The 21,695-nt window shown below is 41.5% G+C and overlaps 1 protein-coding gene across 5 annotated transcripts in view; it reads right to left on the reverse strand.

Moving 5' to 3' along the window:
• Nucleotides 1–21,695, reverse strand: part of PHACTR1 (phosphatase and actin regulator 1) — a 461,758-nt gene that overhangs the window by 396,130 nt on the left and 43,933 nt on the right. The window lies entirely within an intron of this gene.

Here is a 21,695-nt window from a genome sequence, read left to right on the forward strand (position 1 = left end):
AACTGCTAGTTAGGAGTCAGCCTTGGATTTCCTTCTCAGGGCATGAGCCTTTGGCAGCTTTTGATAGGTATCCCACTTAAAATAAATCCATGGAATTTGGAGTGTAATTAAATAAGTTTAAGGACAATTTTAAAATGTATTTAACTGTTACATGAATATACTCTTTTCCATTCACGTTCTCTGTCATTTAACCATCACCAAGAAAAGGGAATAAAGAAATCTGTCTTTAGATAGAAAATTAACTTTCAAAATAAGCCTAATCTAAAGATTAGTTTTATTAAGTGTAAAACATTTATATAGATTAATATCATACAGACCATGATCTGTACCAAGTTTACTTCCTGGAATCCATGACAGAAAATAATTTGCAATTTGCTGACCACCCATTTCCTCTCTGGACTGTGGATTCTAGAAAGTGACAGTCAAACACAGTGACTTTTGACTTAAAGCAGAGTTTGATATTAAACAAGCAAACACCAGTATATTTGTTTGGGTTTCATTGCTGTGAAGAGACACCATGACTGTGGCAACTCTAAAAAAAGGAAATAATTTTATTGGGGCTGGCTTATAGGTCCAGAGGTTCTGTCCATTACCGTCATGGAGAGAGGCATGGCAGCATGCAGGCAGACATGGTGCTGGAGAAGGAGCTAAGAGGTCTATATATTGACTCGTAGGCAGCAGAAGGGGACTGTGTGCCACACTGGGCATAGCTTGAGCATAGGGTGCCTCAAAGCCTGCCCCCACACTGACATGCTTCCTCCAGTAAAGCCACACCTACTTCAACAAGGCCACACCTCCTAATAGTGCCACTCTCTATGGGACAAGCATTCAAACACGTGTCTATGGGGGCCATACTTATTCAACCAGGGAAGCAACAGGTAGCTAGGATGCATGCATTTGTTCATTCGTCTGCTCATTCATTCACCCCAAATGAAATAAAGCTCAGACATTCTCAACTCTTATGAACTGAAAGTGCCTCATTTGTCTCGTCTAAGTCATGTGACAATCACCATTGGGGATCATGGTTCACAAGGAAGACTCACAGCTGAGCACTGTAAACACTTGAACCCAGAAATGGTACAGGTTGAATATAAACATTTATCTCTTTTTCTTTCTCTGTCTCCCAGCTGAGTCTCCAGCTGGCTGTGTAATTCATAAAATAGCAGTAAGATAATTACTGTGCGGACTGAATAATTCTTGCTTTTGATGGCCACACAGCCTCTCATTTCCTGTCACCACTATGCCACCCAAAGGCTTTATTTTCTGTGTCTCTGCCTGTCTGCAGAATAGTAACCCTCCCTCCTAATTCAACAGCTGGCCACTACCCAGCCTCATAGGACATCCCCTAAGGAGGGAGCACAGCTCCTTTAGTTCTTAGACCTCGCTATTGCCACTTTCCTGTTAAGGACTTCATGTGTTACCATAGTCAAAGCCCATCAGAGGTAAAAATACAAGATATAGAGAAATGGGTAGGACACTTAAGAGTTTTGAATATTTTTGTAAAATTTCTTAGTTATATTTTTTAGTACAAATCTATGTGCACCTGTTAGAAGGCATCTTAGCAACTCAAGCTGAGCCTAGTTCGTCCCTGTGAATGGCATTTCCTTATCACACTAGAAAGGTCAGAGAGATCCACTGTGGCATCTCAGGACTTTGCCCTAACCACATGCCCTGCTGAAGGAAACGGCTTTAGCCATTCCCTATCTAAGAGGCCATGTGATGGGTCATGTTTTATGCTTCCAGAACCAGTGAATGGACCAGTAAGTGCTCCTCACTACCAACCTTCAGGATGTTCAGCAGTTGCAGATAATTTGACAAAGTAGCTAAGTTCCAGTAGAGTCGAAGTTGATTTAGGACAAATGCATGCTTTCTCTGGGGATTTTTAAAAGAAAAATTGAAATAATAAAGTCAGTCATTAAGGAAGAACACATCTCTACCACTGCTACTGTGCCTAAAAAGAAGCAAAGATATGGAAAAAGCAGAACTGTGCTACAGCAAAAACGGCAGTGAGAGGGACAGTCCAGGGAGGCCACCCATCATGACGACACAAGGAGGGTGGTTCATCTCAGACTTCTGTGAATAACTACACTCCATTAAAATAAGCATCAAAGATTAAAACTTCCAGGTTTGGCCTCTGTTGCTTGCACACAGAAGTCTCTCTCTCTCTCTCTCTCTCTCTCTCTCTCTCTCTCTCTCTCTCTCTCTTCTCTCTCTCTCTCTCTCTCTCTCTCTCTCTCTCTCTCTCTCTCTCTCTCTCTCTCTCTCTGTGTGTGTGTGTGTATGCACATGCACATTCGTGCTCGCCAGTGGAAGCCAGTGGATGACACTGGGTGTTCTTCTCTATCTTGCTCACTGAATCTAGAGCTAGTAAGGCCCAGTGATGTTACTGCCCCTGTGCCCCACAACTCTAGGGTTACAGATGCACACATGGCCACACCTGGCTTTTGGCATGATACCGGATGAAGACCTCAGATCTTCATCCTTGCCGAGCAAGCACTCTTACCAACTGAGCCATCTCTCCAGCCCCAAGTGTGTTTTCTGACCGTTCATGGACAGTAGACAGCAAACAGAGCCTTAATGGAGAAGGCATTGATTTGAAAGCAGCTTGTCATCCCAGGTCCCATAGTGGGTGTACATGAATACATTTCTGTTTCTATATCAAAAACTATAAGTTGAGTACATTATAAAGTAAAGAGATTTATTGAACTCACAGTTTCAAAGCCTGGATGTCTAAGATCAGGCAGCTGCACATGGCATGGCAGAGAAAAGAAAAGGGACCCAGCCATGAGCAAAGAAGCCAAGAGGCCAGCATTAATCTCGGTCCAATAGTAGAAGCTCCTTGACCAAACTCCACTGCACATGCTCCACAATCTCTCACAGCTTCCTAACAAAAGCTACCGCAGAGGAGACCAAGATGCCAGCATTTGAACCCCTGGAAGCATTTGAACTATTTCCGAATCATATCAAAATGAGAGACCTCTGCAGGAGTCAGAAGTAAGCTCGGGACCCGTGAACAGCAGGTGCCTAAGTAGACTGGACAGTCCACCCTTAAGCCGTCATGGGAGAGCGACTCCCATCGAGGCCCGAGTCACTCAGATCCAGATGGAAAGAACTCCGCAGTGTAACTCCAGGCCTGAAAGCGAGCACCACAGAACTCAAGGGTAGTTGGATTTGTGTATTTCCACTCATCAAATTCTCTGGTCCCTGAGGGGAGAGTGACAGGGATTGGCAGGCTCTGCTTATGCTCTCACTTCTTCAGTCATGACAACCAGCATAAGAGGTTCTTCATCAGCAGTTCCCGCAGTGGAGGGGAGAGGGGGCAGCAGACATCTCAGTCTCCAATCTACCTCTTATTTCTTGTCTCCTCCAAAGCCACTTATCATACAAGGAAGGGCTGCTCAGCTCTTTCCATGTGTGAACCCTTTTCACCTAAGAAAGTTTTACATGACCCTGGACACATGTAGGTTTATGAAATACACACAGGAATCAAACATTCATTGATAATAAATTACGAAGACACTTGCTTCAAAGCAATTCTTTTCTATACACATAATTCTACTATTTGTCAATGACGAAAGTAACTTTGCATGCTAATGGGATGGGTGTGCCAGCTTATTTTATGCAAATAATTAAATTCTAGCTAACACTTGGTACTGAGGGACTTGGTAATTTTCAGGGACTTTTCAGAGTTGATTGTATTTGTTTCTATAATCATCACTTATATCACTTATAATTATTATAACTATAATAATCACCACCAACAGTGCCATGTTACATAAACATCTAGTACAAAATGTCAAGAGTATGTTTAGGGCCATCTCAGGGATTGTTGAAAAATTTGTGCCAATCCCAAGCAAAAATTCATTTAACTTTTTAAATGATACTCAAGGCAGCAACTCAAATGGAATTGTTAAAAATAAAACATGCTAACACATTACATCCCCCAAAATAAACTAATTTGAAGCTTATGTGCTGAGGACTTGAGGTAGGAAAACGTGAACAGCTTTGAATCTGAACTGACATGTTGCGAGCAACCCTCATCAGTGCTTCTTAGCCTGTCAAAGCACACATGTTATGTGTTCAGAACCAAAGTTGCAACTGCAAGGCAACATAGGTCAGTGTTACAAAACATGCAGGCTCATTAAGTGCTCAATTTTGATTTTTTTTTTTTGTGGCTTGTATTCATTCAGAAATTTTTAATTATGGGATCACGACCTACAGTTTAAGAAGCTGGGCCAGGCCTGGGCATTTGCTGAGTTGGTAAAATGCCCATTGTGTACACATGAGGAGCTCAGCTCAGCTCCTCGGCACCCATGTTAACACCTGTGTGTGCCTGTGCACACAGGTAACCCTGGCATTGGGAATAATCTACATAGGTAGAGGGATCCTCAGAGCTAGCCAGCCAGCCAGTCTAGCCTGTCAGTAACCTGTGGGTTCAGTGAGGTATTCGGCCTCACAAAATAATAATAATAAGGAGGAGGTGGTAGAGAAAGATATCTTGATGTTGACCTCTGTCTTTCACATACATGTGAACGTGTACTCATGTGACATATGCCCACATGTACAAAGTAAATAATTAAAAACATACATACATACATACATACATACACACACAGAAGCCAGACCATAGAGGGTGATACGGATAGAGCATGAGCCAGTTTTCACACCCCTCCCCGAGAGTTACAGAGATATATTTGAACACAGCATGCATTTGCTAAGTCTGGGGACCATTTGTAAAACTGTGCCTCATGTGCGTCTTTCAGTTGACCTCATTGGGTGGATGCAATGCTGTCCTCAAATGCCAGGAAAGCAGCTCAGCAAGACACCTGCTCAAGCATCCTGCTGTTCATATGCTCGCACAGAGGCCATCCCCTTATGAGCATACCCAGAGAGAGAGAGGTCTGAGGGATGCACACAACTTGGGCTCCAGGTAGAAGGCAGCTTCTAAGGTTTGATTGCTTTTGCAGGTGCTGGCAAAAGATTTACTGAATGATAAATGGCCATTATCCAGCAAGTCAAATTGCCTCTACATAATTCTGCTAGGCATGAAGCTTAAAGGAGAGGGGATTTACTGCCCAAGATTGCAACCACATGACAGCAGGTATGTGCTGATCTATGTCACGTCTCTAGTACTCGTGTACGGAGTGGGGTCTGCAGAACACTTCAGCAAACATGGTCATATGCACATATGAAATCGAATGTGCCTTCTCTGTCTCCTACACACTTCAACTTTTCTATTTTCTAACTGAGTTTTTACTACACCACACAACTGACAAATGTTTAAAATATTTAAACAATATGAATCCCACTAAAATACGGTCAGGTTCCCAAGACCATAATGTGTCCTAAGCATCCTGGCTTCAGCTTGAAAGCATTACCCAGAATTCCCTGTCAGAGGTCCTTGATAAATCTCCCTCCCTTACCCTTTCCACTGGGGTACAGCAAGAGGTGGACACAAGTGGACTTTATGAGGGACTTGCACATTGAGAAATGACCTGCATATAGCACTGAAGCTCAGTGAGTGTTATTCAAGGTGGCAGCATTGCATAATCCGGCACGATGCATTCCTGTTTGAGATGCTGTCTATATAGAGAAAGATCTTTGTCTTAAAAACTGAGCTATAATGTGTGTGTGCGTGTGTGTGTATTTATATATGCATATATACACATAAATTCCTGTTGCTAAGAGACATGGCCATAGCAGACAGTGAGAGAGTTCTTTCTAGTCCTTACCATGGACGAAGATAATCTTTGCAATAAATACAAACTGATCAAGAAAGGATCAGGGGAATTGATGTTGGTCTGGATGTTTAATCAGTTATACTAAATAAAATAAATTAGGGACGTAAGGATGATGGGATGAACGGGTAGGGTAGAAGGTATCTTTTGTTTAAGATGAACTCACCAGCAATAATTTCCCAAGGGAAACTATGAGGCACGCCCTCATCCCCCAGTGCACTTGTTTTAATTAAATGAAGTAAATATGACATTACAAAAAGGCTTAACCTAACTAATAAACTCATTTGAGAATCAAGATTTATTTCTAGATGAAGTGAGAAACAGGACATTTGTTTCATTAACGTTTTTAATGCCCAGTGTCAGTCATGTACAGTTGTGAATGTTCTTACAACGTTAGAGCACTGAGCCGAGGGACACGAGGGGCTGAAGTCCCACTTGGTAGCGTGGCTGAGCTATGATCCATGGCTGGGGGTACGCCTGCTGGGAGGGAAGGCCACTTCTTGTTTTCACAAAGGCACAATAAGGTGTTAGTGACAAAGGGTGCATTTAAATGGGTCGGCAGGACCGCAGGGCCTTTCAGAATTTTGTCCTATGATATATAGACGCCTTTCCAGGTCTAGGATCAGAATATGTTTTGATTTACAGACCTAGCATCCATGATTGCCAGAAATGGAGGCCGGAGAGGGCTTACACACATTTGTAATGTTACGCAATTCTCTGTGGGAACTAATCTCATTCTATGTATTTACAGAAATTTAATTAAAAATGACGATAATTCTTAGGGACTGAAGAGATGGCTCAGTGGTTAGGAGCACTGGCTGGCCCTCCATGAATGTGGTATACACGCAAGTATTACTGAAAGGGACTAAAAGACAACCTGTAAAAGTAAGTGATGTATTTGCATCATGAAAAAAAAAAAAGAATAAATGCATTCTTTTCTCTGTTCCTTTGGAAAATTCTCATCTACAATTTGAAATCTTTGGCATGGTTGGGCAAGAAGCACCAGAGCCATCACAGTGGATGTCATATTTACAGTTTGAATGGTAATTTCAGCTAACCATCGTGTTTTGCTACATTAAATTAGTTTTATTAACTTGATTTTAATTGACTTTGCAGCTTGCATTTGATTTCCAATTTGTTTTGATTTTCTGGCTGTCCAACGGCTCTGAAAGTTATGACCTGCTTTACATATGGACCTGTTTAATATGCTTCTTAGGATAAACATGCCTACAGCTAAAAAAACATGAAGTAAATTCTAGCAATCTAATAGTGTATACTGCATTCATTTTTTTTTCAACCAGAGCCTCATGTGATAAACAAATTATAGCATCAAACTAACAGCCTAAGCCCTACTTTTGATTTTGAAATGGATAAGTCTATGACTCAATGTTAGGAATCCGTCCTATACACCCCCCCCCCCCACACACATACATCCATGCTCAGGGTGATCAAACTCTACAACCACAACTCTAATCTTAATAGGTCCCAAGTATGACTGTACTAGCATTCTTCAGATGCATCAAAAATATTATACCAAATAAAGCGCAAACATTTGTCATCAAATTCTTCGCCGTGTCTCTGGACTGTAAACACAAAAGGCTGTGTGCGCACGCCATGTATATTTTTATGGGTCAGCTTGAAGATTTCTAACCTTGAAAATGACAGTTTCAGTTTAATAAGCAATGAGAGCTGCTGCTGTCGAACCGAGGAGGCCATGATTATCTTGACCTTCTGGGAAAGTGGAGGAAGCCTTCTTATTTTCTGTGCATTAAAGATGGTATTTTTGTAACAAGCTGTATCATGTAAGAGCAAGAACTAGCCTTTCTCCCTGGGTTTTTAAAAAACAATCTAAGCATCTTCAATACTATTCTCTCACCAAACATCTTATTTCCTCAAGCTGTGATTGAGCAGGGAGAGGAGAGTACATATCCATTTGGTTATGTAACTAGTATTTGAGGCTTCGTACGTTTTTAAGTTAGGGAAGATAAGCATGGACGAGGCGTAAGAATACAAACAAAACCGGAAGCAAAGACTCTACTTTGTTTAAATGGTTGTTTAATAATCACGTGGTATTTAACTAGAACTACATGACACTTCAAATGTTGAATGGAACCATGAAAGTGGCACAAGGCATTTCTGAATCCACGGGGACCTGATTTCATCTTCACCTGATGCCATTGGCCACTGACAAGTGGAACCTTTGCATATTGAGGGTGTGAACACAGTCAGGACAGCAGCCTGTGGATCACTTAGCACCTGGTTTACTCAGATCTCCACTTTACAGAATCATCCTTTACAGGAAAGGTAGAAAAGCTGTTCTCCTATTTCTTTATTTCTTTATTTATTTCTTATTTTTATTTATTTATTTAATTAAAAATTTTTTTTATTAATTTATTCTTGTTACATCTCAATGGTTATCACATCCCTTGTATCCTCCCATTCTTCCCTCCCTTCCATTTTCCCCCTATTCCCCTCCCCTATGACTGTTCCTGAGGGGGATTTCCTCCCCCTGTATATGCTCATAGGGTATCAAGTAAGGATAGCAGGTTACCAAGAAGAGACTTGTTCTTCTATTTCACGCTTTAAATTTGCAAATGATAATGGGGGTTATGTTAGCTCTCTAAAAAAACAGGGAAAAAGAAAATAAAGACAGTTTGGCTACAGAGGAAATACTTCCTAGTTTGATGTGAATATGTATAATTTTTTAAAAAATACTGTTGACAACTAAAATGTGAAACAACCTTGTTTGATTAAAATGTTGTTCAGATTTCAAAGAAAAGCATCCTCCAAAGATTTGACTTTCTTTCAAATGTCACTCGTGTGTTCAAACTAAAGTGACACCTAAAATATAAAGGACTATGAGGATAGTTGTGACTGCATCAGACACTATGGTCTTTCTATTCTGAAACATACTGCCTCGGAAGTACTAAGCACCCAGCAAATAAATGTTCAGTGATTTCTTTTGTGTTCCTGGTGTGTGTGCATCTCTCTGTCTCTGTCTCTGTCTCTGTGTCTCTGTCTCTGTCTCTGTCTCTGTCTCTGTCTCTGTCTCTGTCTCTGTCTCTGTCTCTGTCTCTCTCTCTCTCTCTCTGTCTCTCTCTCTCTGTCTGTTTCTGTCTGTCTCTGTCTCTCTCTCTGTCTTTGTCTTTCTGTCTCTCTCTGTTTATTTAAGGTCTGCTCACTGAACCGGAAGCTTGCTGTTTTGTCTAGACAGGTTTGCCAGGAAGCCCCTGAAACCTGCCTGTCTTCCCCTATGGCACTGGGTTTATAGAAGTGCACTACTGTGCCCAGCTTTTCTGTGTATGAGGGATCTGGCCTCATGGCCTCTGCTTGTGCGTTAATCACTTTAGTGGGCTATCTCACCCATCCTGGCAAATCATTTATTTTTGTTGTATTTTCTTTCTTTTTAAAAATAATATACTACTGGCACAGCAATAGGCTTGTTGATCAGTGGAATCGGATTGAAGACCCAGATATGAATCCATACACATATGGTCACTTGATTTCTGACAAAGAAGCCAAATCTATTCAATGGAAAAATGATAGCATCATCAAAAATGGTGCTGGTCTAACTGGATGTCTACATGTTAAAAAAAAAAAAAGCAATTGGATCCATATTTGTCACCATGCACAAAACTCAAATCCAAGTGGATCAAAGACCTCAACATAAAACCAGAGACACTAAGTCAGTTAGAAGAAAAAGTGGAGAATAGCCTAGAACACGTTCACAGGAACTAACTTCCTGAACAGAACACCAACAGCCCAGACCTTAAGGCCAACAATTAATAAATGGGACCTCATGAGGCTGAGAAGCTTCTGTAAGGCAAGAGACACTGTCAAGAGAACAAAGTGACAGCCTACAGACTGGGAAAAGATCTTCACCAACCCTACATCTGACAAAGGTCTAATATCCAAAATACATAAAGAACTCAAGAAATTAAACACCACCAAACCAAATAACCCAGTTGAGAAATGGGGCTCAGAACTAAACAGAGAATTCTCAACAGAGGACTATCGAATGGCTGAGAAACACTTAAAGAAATGCTCAACCTCCTTAGTCATCAGGGAAATGCAAATCAAAACAACTCTGAGATTCCATCTTACACCCATCAGAATGGCTAAGATCAAAAACTCAAGCGACACCACATGCTGGTGAGGATGTGGAGAGAGAGGAACACTCCTTCATTGCTGGTGGGAATGCAAACTAGTACAGCCACTTTGGAAATCTATCTGGCACTATATCAGAAAACTAGGAATAGGGCTTCTTCAAGACCCAGCTATTCCACTCTTTGGAATACACCCAGAAGATGCTCCAGCACACAACAACAACATTTGCTCAATCATGTTAATTGCAGCCTTATTCATATTAGCCAGAACATGGAAACAGCCTAAGTGCCCCTCAGTAGAAGAATGGATAAAGAAAGTGTGGTACAGTTACACTCTGTAATACTACTCAGCTTTTAAAAACAAGGAATTCTTGAAATTTGTGGACAAATGGATTGAACTAGAAATGATCATAATGAGTGAGTTAACCCAGAAGCAGAAAGAATCAAATGGTATATACTCACTTATATCTGGACACTAGCCCAAGGGACATGTCCCATGAAAGTCTTCACTTACCAGGAAAGTGGGACAGAGGGGAGGACATCCTATTGGGACTCTAGGTGAGAGAAGCATGGGAGAATGGGGAAATAGAAGGATCCAGAGGGTCCTAGAAACCTACAAGAAGAACATCATGATGGGCAGATCTGAGTCCAGGGGTCCTGCTCAAACTATGGCACCAGCCGAGGACAATACATGGAGTAAACCTTGAACCCCTACGCAGATCTAGCCAAAGGACAGGACATTCTCCACAGCTGAGTGGAGAGTGAGGTCTGACTTTCACATGAACTCTGGTGGCCCATATTTGACCACATCCCAGGAAGCCTGGTAGCACTCAGAGGAAGGGTAGCAGCAGAGATTTGATACCCTATGAGCATGTACAAGGGGAGGTGGTCCCCCTCAGTCACAGTCATAGGGGAAGAAGTAAGGGGAAAATGGGAGGGAGGGAGGAATGGGAGGATACAAGGGATAGGATAACAATTGAGATGTAATATGAATAAATTAATAAAATACATAAAAATAAAAAACTTCAAGCTTATAAATAATAAAAATAATATACTAAGATAAGACAAAAATGAACACTTTGTAATTGAATAAAACAAACAAGCAGAAGGAAAAGGGCCCAAGAGAAGACACAAGAAACAGAGGCCCACTTGTTCACCTATTTGAGAATCTCATAAAAACACTAAACCAGAAGCTATAATATGTACAAAGGACCTGGAGCAGACCTGTGAGTTTTGTTTTGTTTTGTTTTGCTTTTCTTCACCACAGGGTTTCGCTGTGTAGCCTTGCCTGTACTGTAGTCACTTCATAGAGCAGGCTGGCCTGGAACTTGTAGACTTGTGCTTTTTAATTAGTTACTTTAAAATGTTTTTTTTTTTTTAAAAAAAATAACTATAAGAGGTTTCTTGTTCATGGAAACTCTGAGAAGGGTGAATAATGTCTTCAACCTAATCTGGAGGTAGGCAGATTTGCTAATAAACTGTGTTCCAGCCAAAACTATTGGCAGATGATTATCTTGGATTCTGAAAATTTCAAAAATCAGGCTTCTGAAAAACTTACTAGCATGAGAGCAAAAGAAAAGCTGTCTGCTCCTAGTTGCTCATATATACAAACTGCATTTCACTTCACTCCATTTTGTATCTTGCATCAATTTGTATATTTTCTCCACCATAGTGGATTCTCTCTGTCTGTCTCTCTGTCTCTGTCTCTCTCTGTCTCTCCCCCTCCCTCTTTCCTTCCCTCCCCCTCTCCGTCTCTGTCTCTGTCTCTATGTCTCTGTCTTTGTCTCTCTCTCTGTCTCTGTCTCTGTCTCTATGTCTCTCTGTCTCTCTGTTTCTGTCTCTGTCTGTCTCTGTCTCTGTCTCTGTCTCTCTCTCTCTGTAACAGATTTCTGGCTGTCCTGGACTTGCTTTGTAGACTAGGCTACCTTCGATCTTGCAGAGATCCACCTGTCTCTGCCTCCCGAGTGCTGGGATTAAAGATGTGCTCCAACAGCACCAGGGTGGAGTTTTAAAAAAACAACACAATGTTACATTTTAATTTGCTATTTGGTAATCACAAATAAATGAAATGTCCCAGGATGGCCTGACTACCATAAAAGAAATTTAGTACTGGAGGGCAGTGCCATTCTGTCACACCATGCCCCAAGATTAGCAGTTCCCATGAGTGGAAACAGCTTTATGCCCTCACATTGTGTTTACTATGTGATGAGTTAACGAGGTGGCAACAGATGGCTATATCCAATGTTCTCCAAACAAGTGTTTTTAAAAAATAGTTAAGATGTTTATTTTAATTTTTTCCACAGGAGGTGTTATTTCATTAGAGGTGGTTTGGATCCATTTAAGATAGAGTCACACATGTTAAAAACCTACTCATTTGCCATGTTGGACAAAATGTGAGGCAGTGTGTGCCCCTGGGTCACTGATTAATGTGTCAAGAAGATGGATGATTGGGGCTGGAGAGATGGCTCAGCGGTTAAGAGCACTGACTGCTCTTCCAGAGGTCATGAGTTCAATTCCCAGCAACCACATGGTGGCTTACAACCATCTATAATGTGATCTGATGTCCTCCTCTGGCCTGTAGGGGTACATGCAAGCAGAGCTCTGTATACATAATAATAAATAAATAAAATCTTAAAAAAAAAAGAAGATGGATGATGAGTTGTCTTGGAAATAGGGGACAGTGATGGCACTAGACACTGTAGTTGCTCATCCTTTTGTTGGGGGTACTGAGGCCAACAAAGCACCTGCCTAACACTGAAGAACCACTGGAAAGTCATGGGTCATTTGTCTGTATACTGCTCTAGAAACAACCGAGAAACTGGCAAGAGTTCCTCGCTCACTAACAGCAGTGTACTATTTACAACAGACACACAATTTAAGAAGCATGCTGGTAACTCATCCTGTCATGTATGTGTGCATACAGGAATCTGGTGGTGTAGCCTACCTCACATCTATGCTTCATGCTACAGACCACAAGGAATAAACCCTGAGATTAAACCAAGCACAAGGAAAAAAAGCTGTGATCGAAGATATGGTAAAGTTGAGATTCAGGAGGCTTATGCTTGCCTGCATAACAGCAGACCATCTGATAGGAATTTTTTGTGAGTAAACGTATAAACCAGTGACACCAACATCACCTATCTCTTCTTCCTCATTATCATTATCATTTGCTCCTTCTTCTTCTTCTTCTTCTTCTTCTTCTTCTTCTTCTTCTTCTTCTTCCTCTTTTCCTTCTCCTTCTTCTTCTTCATCACCAAAGATTATGTACTATCCACAGATTTATGTATCATACTTGGATAGATTGACCGCATGGTGGCTGTGTTTACTCTAGTATTGCCTGGCATGTGAGTTGAGTGGTACATTGTGATGTTAGGATGGTTATCGTGCTCCATTACATTTAAAAAAACTATTTATTCACTTTACAGTCGTAGTCCGCTCCCTCCTCTCCTCCCAGTCCCACGCTCCCTCTCTCTTCCCCCTCCCCCCTCCCCTATTCCTCATAAAATCCACTCCAGCTCATCAAGCCTCACTGAGACCGAGTGTGCTCTTTTCTCCTGTGACCTGGCAAGGCAGTTCCCCCAGAGGGAAGTGATCAAAAAGAAGACAACAGAGTCCAAGTCAGGGACAGCGTCACCCCATTCCCCTGACTAGAGGACCCACATGAAGCCTGAGCTGCCCTCCACTATGCTCTTACGGCAACACCATGAAATACATGGTCTGCTGTTGAATAAAATTATGTGTGGCACTTGTTTTTAATTTGTAAAAAAATGGCTTTGCCTTTTAGTATTTAAACTGGATCTGATGCAAAGGCACTTGCTTCTTGTTCATAGCCTTTAGTAAAACCGCATGGATGTTCAATCAGACAGCTGTTGGTTACCCCCAAGTTATAGGTGACATTACTGTACCACTGGGAATCCTTTTGGGTTGGTCATTGTTCTAGTTTGCAGGGTAGGACTGTGGACTGACTACCTTCCTTGCTAGGTTACATAGTCCCAACCTTGATAGGCTACCTAATCCTAAGTGGTCAGCCCTAAACACATGTGTACATGAGCAACGCTGGATGGACTCAGTAGATAGTGTGTATTTGTATTGTGTATTTGTATTTATTTATGTATAATTATATATACAATATCACATTAAATTATGTTATATTAAATTATATATACTATATATATATATAAAATTAAAGAAGTCATAAATTTAAAGAAAGCAGGGAATATGGGAGGATTTAGAAGGGAGGAGTGGGTAGAAATTATATAAATACAGTTCTCATGTATAAAATCCTCAAAAAATTAAAAATTAAAAAAAAACTGATGTGAAAGGTCGATGTGTCTGAGTATTATGTTTCCTTTAAATCTCTCACAGACACATAAAGGCTCAAAAAATGATTGGCCCGAATCCTATTATTGGCTTGACTCTATTTCCTATGAAGCCCAGGGAAATACAATATATGAATCCAGGACTCTAGTTGTCCTAACACAGAGCTGAGAGGAGAAATTCTGAGAGCACTTTGTGAACTACAGGAAGGTCACACAGATAACCATCACACATGTTAACACACATGAACATCATGCACAAATAAATATTATACACAAATAAACATATATGTAGAAATAAACCTAAGAATAGGTACCATGAAAAACCTTCCTAATCCAGTGTGCCCCTCTTAGTTCAAACCAGCAGCACCACCAGTGTGTATTAACATTTCCAGTGTCCCGCTGAACAGCTTTCTTTGGCACAGCGTGTCTCTGTCTTTCACTACAATCCAGAGCATTTCGAGTCAACAGGACAACCTTAGCACACGTCCTTAGAGACTACTGCTTTGTATGCCACTGTAATGCATTTTCTAGGCAGGACATTTAATTACCTTATCAACTAAGTGCTTGGTACAAAGTACAAAAGAAGTATGTGGCTAGCCTCAGAGTGGGTCGGGAGGAAGAAGGAACGGACTCCTGAAACAAGCCGGGATTTCTATTTCTGATTCAGGATGGGATATTTTTGTTGAAGTTTGATATTTTTAAGCAGTATACGAGAAACAGATATTCTGGCAAAGTGAAATGTCCATGTGGTTTTTAAAGGATTTTTTTTTTTTTGGAAAATGCCAAGTGGATGCCTGAAGCAAATATTCTCAGCTCAGATATTATGAGATCTGTGAAATGTAAGGGTTTATATTAGAAGTGAGATGGTACTTCAGCTGTCAGCCTTCTGGGTCTATCATCATGGCTCTTCGGTAGTCTGAGATGCAGCATTTACAAAATATTCTGCTTAAAACAAAGGACGCAGAAAAAGAAAAATAGCATTTTCCATCCCTTTAGGAAGGTGGCAGAAAAATACACCAGTGAGTCAGGTGAGGTGACCTGGCATAAATGACAGCAACTGCACGTTATGGCCTGTGCAGAACACAGACATGCATCTACTGTAGCACCAGACAAATTTGAAGTTTCAATGTCACTTGCCCATTAAGAAAATGGTGTGAACTGGACTTTGGCTGAAATAATAATAACTGGACTCTTTTTATGGAGATTCAGAGTCATTTGTCTATTTTTGTATTTCTGGGAGAGAACACCCCCTCTATGTCTAAACAGATACAGGTAAGTATGCGTCCATTTAAAGTTCAGAAAAGTGCAAATGGCCACCACTGTCCACAGATGACTATATCCAGACTTGTCAAGGCATAGCCTTCTGCCACACCTTCAGTAAGTTCACTAGAGCTGTCCAGGTTCTTTTCATTATTTTGAAGATGTTATTACTCTCACACATCATTGTTGAAATTTTACACAAAGGTCTGAATATCTGACTGGTATTGTTATAAGTTTAAAATTAAAAGGGAAGGACATAACAGGACCTCTGTAGCCATGAGCTCATGTAGCTGTGGTTGCCTGCACAATACCCGCACAGGACCAAGCCAGTCAGCATCCTAAGGTGGAGAGAGGAGGGGGCCATGAGCCTAACTGAGAAGCTATGGCTTCTGGTGAGGGAGAGCCAATTTGTTCTAAGGGTGTGGCTCCTGGTGGGTTAGCCATGCTCCTATGGATATCCTACACCAAGAAGTATATGAAGAGCATAAATTGGGAGGCCATGGCTTGTTAATTTTTTTTTTTTTATAAAGAGACAACACAAATTTGGGTGTAGGAAGATTTGGGCAGATCTGGGATGAGTTAAGGGGAGGAGTCAGGGTAAATATGATCAAAATAATATTATATGAAATTCCCAATGAATTAATAGAAAAAGATTTAAACCCCCAAACAAATAAAAATCTGTCATGGATCCACATGTTGTAAACATAAAAAAAAAAAGCCATGGAATTGGACACTGTAACTGGGTGAATTTTGTGTCTTATTATTTATATCTTTATCAGGCTATTCAAATTATATTTTTGCTTGTACTTATTTTAAGAAAACTTAAATTATAGAATCAATTATTAAGATGAAATTACAGAAACACTGGCAGCCCTAGATATTAAGAATGACCAACCACCCAGGCTGGTTAATGTTCACACCATTAATCCCAGCACTTGGGGAGGCAGAGGCAGGTGGATCTCTGTGAGTTTGAGGCCAGCCTGGTCTACAAAGCGAGCCCAGGACAGCCAAAGCTTTAACAGAAACTCTGTCTTGAAAAGCAAAAACAAAAATAAACAAACAAATAAAAAACAAAAAGATCAACCAATAGTTATTTGGGAACCCAGACCCAGAAAGGCAAACTTTGCATGTTTCCTCTCATTTTGGGGGTATGATCTCTGAATCTTCAGATATGTGTGTTTGATTTATAATGTTCATATAAGCCAGGAAGTTAGTAAGGGGCCATAACGGGTTGCTGTCAAGGGAAAAGATAGAGAATAGAGTGGGTACAAAGGGATAAGGGGAATCATAGAAAAAGAAGGAGTAAATTAGGGTGAGGGCGGGAGGGAGTACCTTTTAGAAAGTCATATGAAGTCTACTACTGTGGAAGTATTTACATATATATATATACACACACACATATATACATAAATATATATGTACACACACACACATATATATATACATAAATATATATGTATACACACATATGGACATATATCACCATCAGAAGATATATATCCTTATATATGTACATCATATATACATATATATATATATAATACCCTTATCAGAGAAGTTTCTATTTGTAGTAGATAGTAATTAACACAGAGCCCCATCCACAACTGTCTGAAGTACAGAGAATGAAAGACTACAGAATGCTCAGGCCTAAATAGGAGACATTTACATACATTTATACCAACATACATACATTTATATATGTATGCATATATAGGGGATATATAATACACACCCATATGCACGCATGCACACACATCACAACCCTTCCTCCAAGGCTCAAGGACCATTTTGGAAGAGGGAGAGGAAAAAAATGAGTGTTGGATAACTATAAGGAAGCAGTGTCCACTAGGCACAGGCAGGAATCTACATGTTTGAACTCACTGCAGTCATGATAGCATGCACAGGACCAGGGCAAGCTCAGGTTAGACCAAACCCCAACATGGAGAGAAGAGTTAGACACGAAGTCCTACCCTAGCTGAGGAGCTGAGGAGCTGAGGGGCTGAGGAGCTGAGGAGCTGAGGGGCTGAGGAGCTGAGGAGCTGAGGAGCTGAGGGGCTGAGGGCAACTGTTAGCTCCTGGTAGAGGGAGAACAGCTTTCTTTAACAGTGTAGCTCCTGGGTGAGTCAACTAAATTCCATGGGAGATGGGGGGGGGGCGGCAGACACAACTTCATGCATATCGAGAAGGAGGTATAGATGGCTCAGGAATAAAAAGAAGTTTAGCATTATTTGTTTTCCAGTTATTTACTTCTTCACTAGATGCTTACTGTAACCCTGAGCTAAGGAACCATTTACATAACAGTTTACCACAGTGTGGCATGCTTACTCAATGACATAAAGTTGAAAGTAGAGTCTATTTGCTATGATCTGTAAATACATTTTTTTTTTGAGTTTAAAGAACACATCCTCAGGTTGTCAGAAGGCTTAAATGGTAGACAATAGTTTTTTTGTAAATGTTTTCATTATTTATTTCTTTTTATATTCTGACCTCAGTTTTCCCTTTCTCCTCTCCTCCTTGTCCCCTTCCCCCACTGCTCCCTCATCCCATACCCTCCTCCTTCATCTCTCTTCAGAACAGGGCTGGCCTCCTATGGATATCAACCAGCCCTGGCACATCGACAACAGTGTTTTGTTGGCAGTGCTCCATCAAGTATGAAAAGTAATGCACATTTCAACTTAAGAAGATGGTGAAGGTGAGAGCTTTTTAATTAGTAAATTGTTGTCTGGGACTAGTTGATATCATGCTGAAACCCAGTTTGTCTATATTAGTAATTGAGAGTGAGGAGACTCACCCCTAAATACCATTTACCCCATAAAAATGTCAAAATCACTGCAGAAAGAGAACATATGGTCCGAGCGCTGTGGTGGGGAAATGTTACTTAACAGATGAGTGTAGGAGAAAGGCCATTGTGAAGTGCAGAGGCACAGCAGATCTCAGAACACTTGACAATAAGCCCAGATACATGACAGGCTCAAGAAAGAGAAAGATAACGCCTGCCCATCAGTGCCTAAGGTTTTGAGAGATTCATTATCTCCAGCTAATGTTAGACACACTATCTTCCCCTCATGAGATCTGTCTAGTCAACATGTTTGTAACTGCAGTTAGCTGTTTGCAATGGGAGTATCTAGCATTACCGTGGTTTGAATAATTCTGTGGCAAAGTCAACATGTGAACCTTGCACGCCCTGAGTTAGGATATGGAACATACCCAGTAGTGTAGGGAACAGGGTCTCCCACTCAGATCAGTCGTACCTCTGTGTAAGTGACACCTCAAGCGAGGCACACTCTGCTCACCTTGGCCCCAGCACAGCTACTCTATCAGCTGCTAAACATCTTATACTTGACTGAGAGAGCCCTTGGGGGAAAAAAAATCACGGACTGTTTAGTTCTGCTTGGATTGACTGCTGCCTTTGAGTGTTCTGGCCTGCCACTTCTCTAGAAATCCCCTTCTGCCCCTCTTGCTCTCCTCTTCCATGCTGCCTTTATTTTTCCTCAGCTGTTGTGGTGGGTATCTCTGCTTCACAGGCTTTTGGAAGGATTCTCCTTGGATGCGAGCATGGCTCAGTGGCAGAGGATTGCCTAGTAAGCACAGGGCTCTGGGTTTCATCCTGAGTACTGTAAGAAAACACAACAATAAAGCCTTAAGGGTCCCTTCTGCATCCTCTGCCAATACTTTCTCCACAGGTTCCCCAAGCTTCTTGGAATAGGGTGCAATTTTAAGGTACAGTAGGGCGAAATGATAGCCTGATCATACCTTGTGTGTGTGTGTATGTGTGTGTATGTGTGTGCGTGTGTGTTAGGGGGACTGTCTGAAAGCTGCAGAGAATTCTTTTGAATCATCCTGGAGCGAATCAATCCATAGCATCTAGCAGAATGTAATACCCTGAGCACATTTTTTGGATCAGAAGACCTTGGTCTTCTATGATCTCAAGTAAATATGAACTGTTCTCCATCATTTCTTGCCCATGTGTTCACTACTTGCTGGAGCCTTCAGTGGGATGTCACCCCAAATTTACCATCTAGCAGTGAGCTCATCATGTGCTCAGTGAGTAGCTAATTCATCTCAGTTCCTTATAAAGGGAACCTTTCATCTATCTGGTTGGCCAAGGCAGAGACTTAGATATCACCCATTCCTCCCACTCGCCCTTTAGAGTCAAATGATTATAAGATCTTGACATTTACCTACCTTTAAAAATACCTTGAATCCAACTCACATCCCCAAGCCTCCTATGTCTTTTCCCTTCAAGCATTTACATCTTGTCAAATGCCAACAAACTATCTTCCCAAGGAAGCAATGGTCCACTTCCTGTTATCAGGGGCCCTGGGGACTATCCTCTATGGGACCCTGAGTTGTCATTCTTCTCCATAGCCTTATGTTCATTTTTGGACTCACATAACATGTTTCATCCTTACCAGGTCTCTTATTCTTTGCACCATGTGCATGGAAACTGCCATCACAGAAATACTCTTTCCTCTGCTTTACTGGGGGTCATCCCTCACTCCTGGAGTCCTGCCCCTACTGAGAAGCCACAACCCAATCCACACTTCCGCTGAAGAATGATTCTGTCTGTCATCCTGTGGGTCTGGAGATTGACGCTCTGATGATCCATCATCTTCCCTTTTTCAACTGCCCCTGTTGCCTCTGTGAACTTCCCCCTAGAACTAACTGACTACATGGGGGCTTTGATACTTCGTGGGCCACCTATGAACAGTTTTGAAGACACGCACATAAAACCTTATGAACTAGGAGTATATCATACAAAATGCATTTTGTGTCCTTTTCTCTGACTAAAAATGCCTGTTCGTCCATGGAACCACTTGCCATGTCCCTCCAAGTATGGTTTCATTCCTATTCATTCTTTGAGAAGCAAACCAAGTGCCTTCCTTTCTAAAAGTCCCTGACACTCCTAGACAGTCTCACGTCTTCATTTTCTGTATCCGGCGAAGCTTTGGATGAGCCTTGCCTATTCCCACATCTATTTAAAATACTACTGTGCAAAAGTCAGGCTCCTAAGAATGAGGGGACATATGTATCTAGATATAGGAAATGATGAATGATGTACATTGTAACATAGATGTGTTAATGCCTGGATCTCTAGGCTTGTCATTACCTCCTTTGGGTCATTTGGTAAAACAGCTTCATAGTCACTACAATGGAAAGACCCAGCAAGGAGGCTTTCCAAACGAAAGGGCAGGAAGACCCAGAGTTTTCCCCTGACTCACACCCTGCCTCCCACAGTTAGTGACATTTCAGATTGCATAACCACCTCAAGCAATTAGAACCATAAATGACTAAACATAGTGACTCTGTCACATCTTTGACCTGCCTACTGAGTTAAATACTTTGCCCTCTAAGTTGAGTTGCCCCCGGGAGACCTGGATCTGCCTAGTCACAGCCTGAGCTGTGGTGAGGGACAAATTGTTTCAGCCAAGGCTCCACCTAGGGGGGTTAAAGAGGTTTTCCTCTCAGCCTGAAGCAGATCTGCATAGAAGGGAGGGCCAAAGCAAAAAAAAAAAAATCCACTCCTGGAGGGATTTTGCTGCTAAGCCAGCTGGCCCTGCTCACAGGAGTCTGTCTGCAGCTCTTCTCTCAGCAGGGGCACAGTCTTTGCAGCTTATTAGTATGGGGTGGGGGCATTGGATTTCTTCTGTCCCTTCTAATCACACCCACAGTCATTTCCAGACTGCTGTGTAGCCCAAACCATCTCAAGATCGTTAAGCCTACTGTCTTCTCCTATCCCGATAACAAACCCAGGCTTGATTACTACCCTAAGTCTCCCCCATGAAAAGTAAGACACATAGGGCTTTGTCAGCTAGCCATAGGTTACATGTTAGTGTAGGCTGTGCATAGGCTAAGATCCATAGCTCATGGTCTTGATGAGATCCACATCCCCACCAAACTAGGACTCTTCCCTTTCTCAAGAAAATTAGGAAGAACGTAGAAAAAAAATTCCTTCATCTTAACCCATGATCTGGTCACAATGGACTCATCCCCAGGTTTGCTTCCCATGGGACTTTAATGGCAGTAATCGTTTATTCCAGGATGTGCTCCCTAAAAAGGGCTTGCTGAGTAACTTTCTAACTTAGAGCCCCAAAGAAAGAGACACCACTATATGCCTAGTTACAACAAAACTGTCTTCTCAAAGGACACACAGCTGCCAGGCTTCTTTTTGCTTTCTCCCTGGTGTGGGAGATCAAACCCAAAGCCTCATGCATACATATCAAACCCTCAGTCAACCGCTCTGTATCACAAGAGCTCATTTTCTATATAAA

Source organism: Acomys minous (genome assembly GCF_964271855.1).
Source record: "Acomys minous genome assembly, chromosome: 9".
Lineage (NCBI taxonomy): Eukaryota > Metazoa > Chordata > Mammalia > Rodentia > Muridae > Acomys > Acomys minous.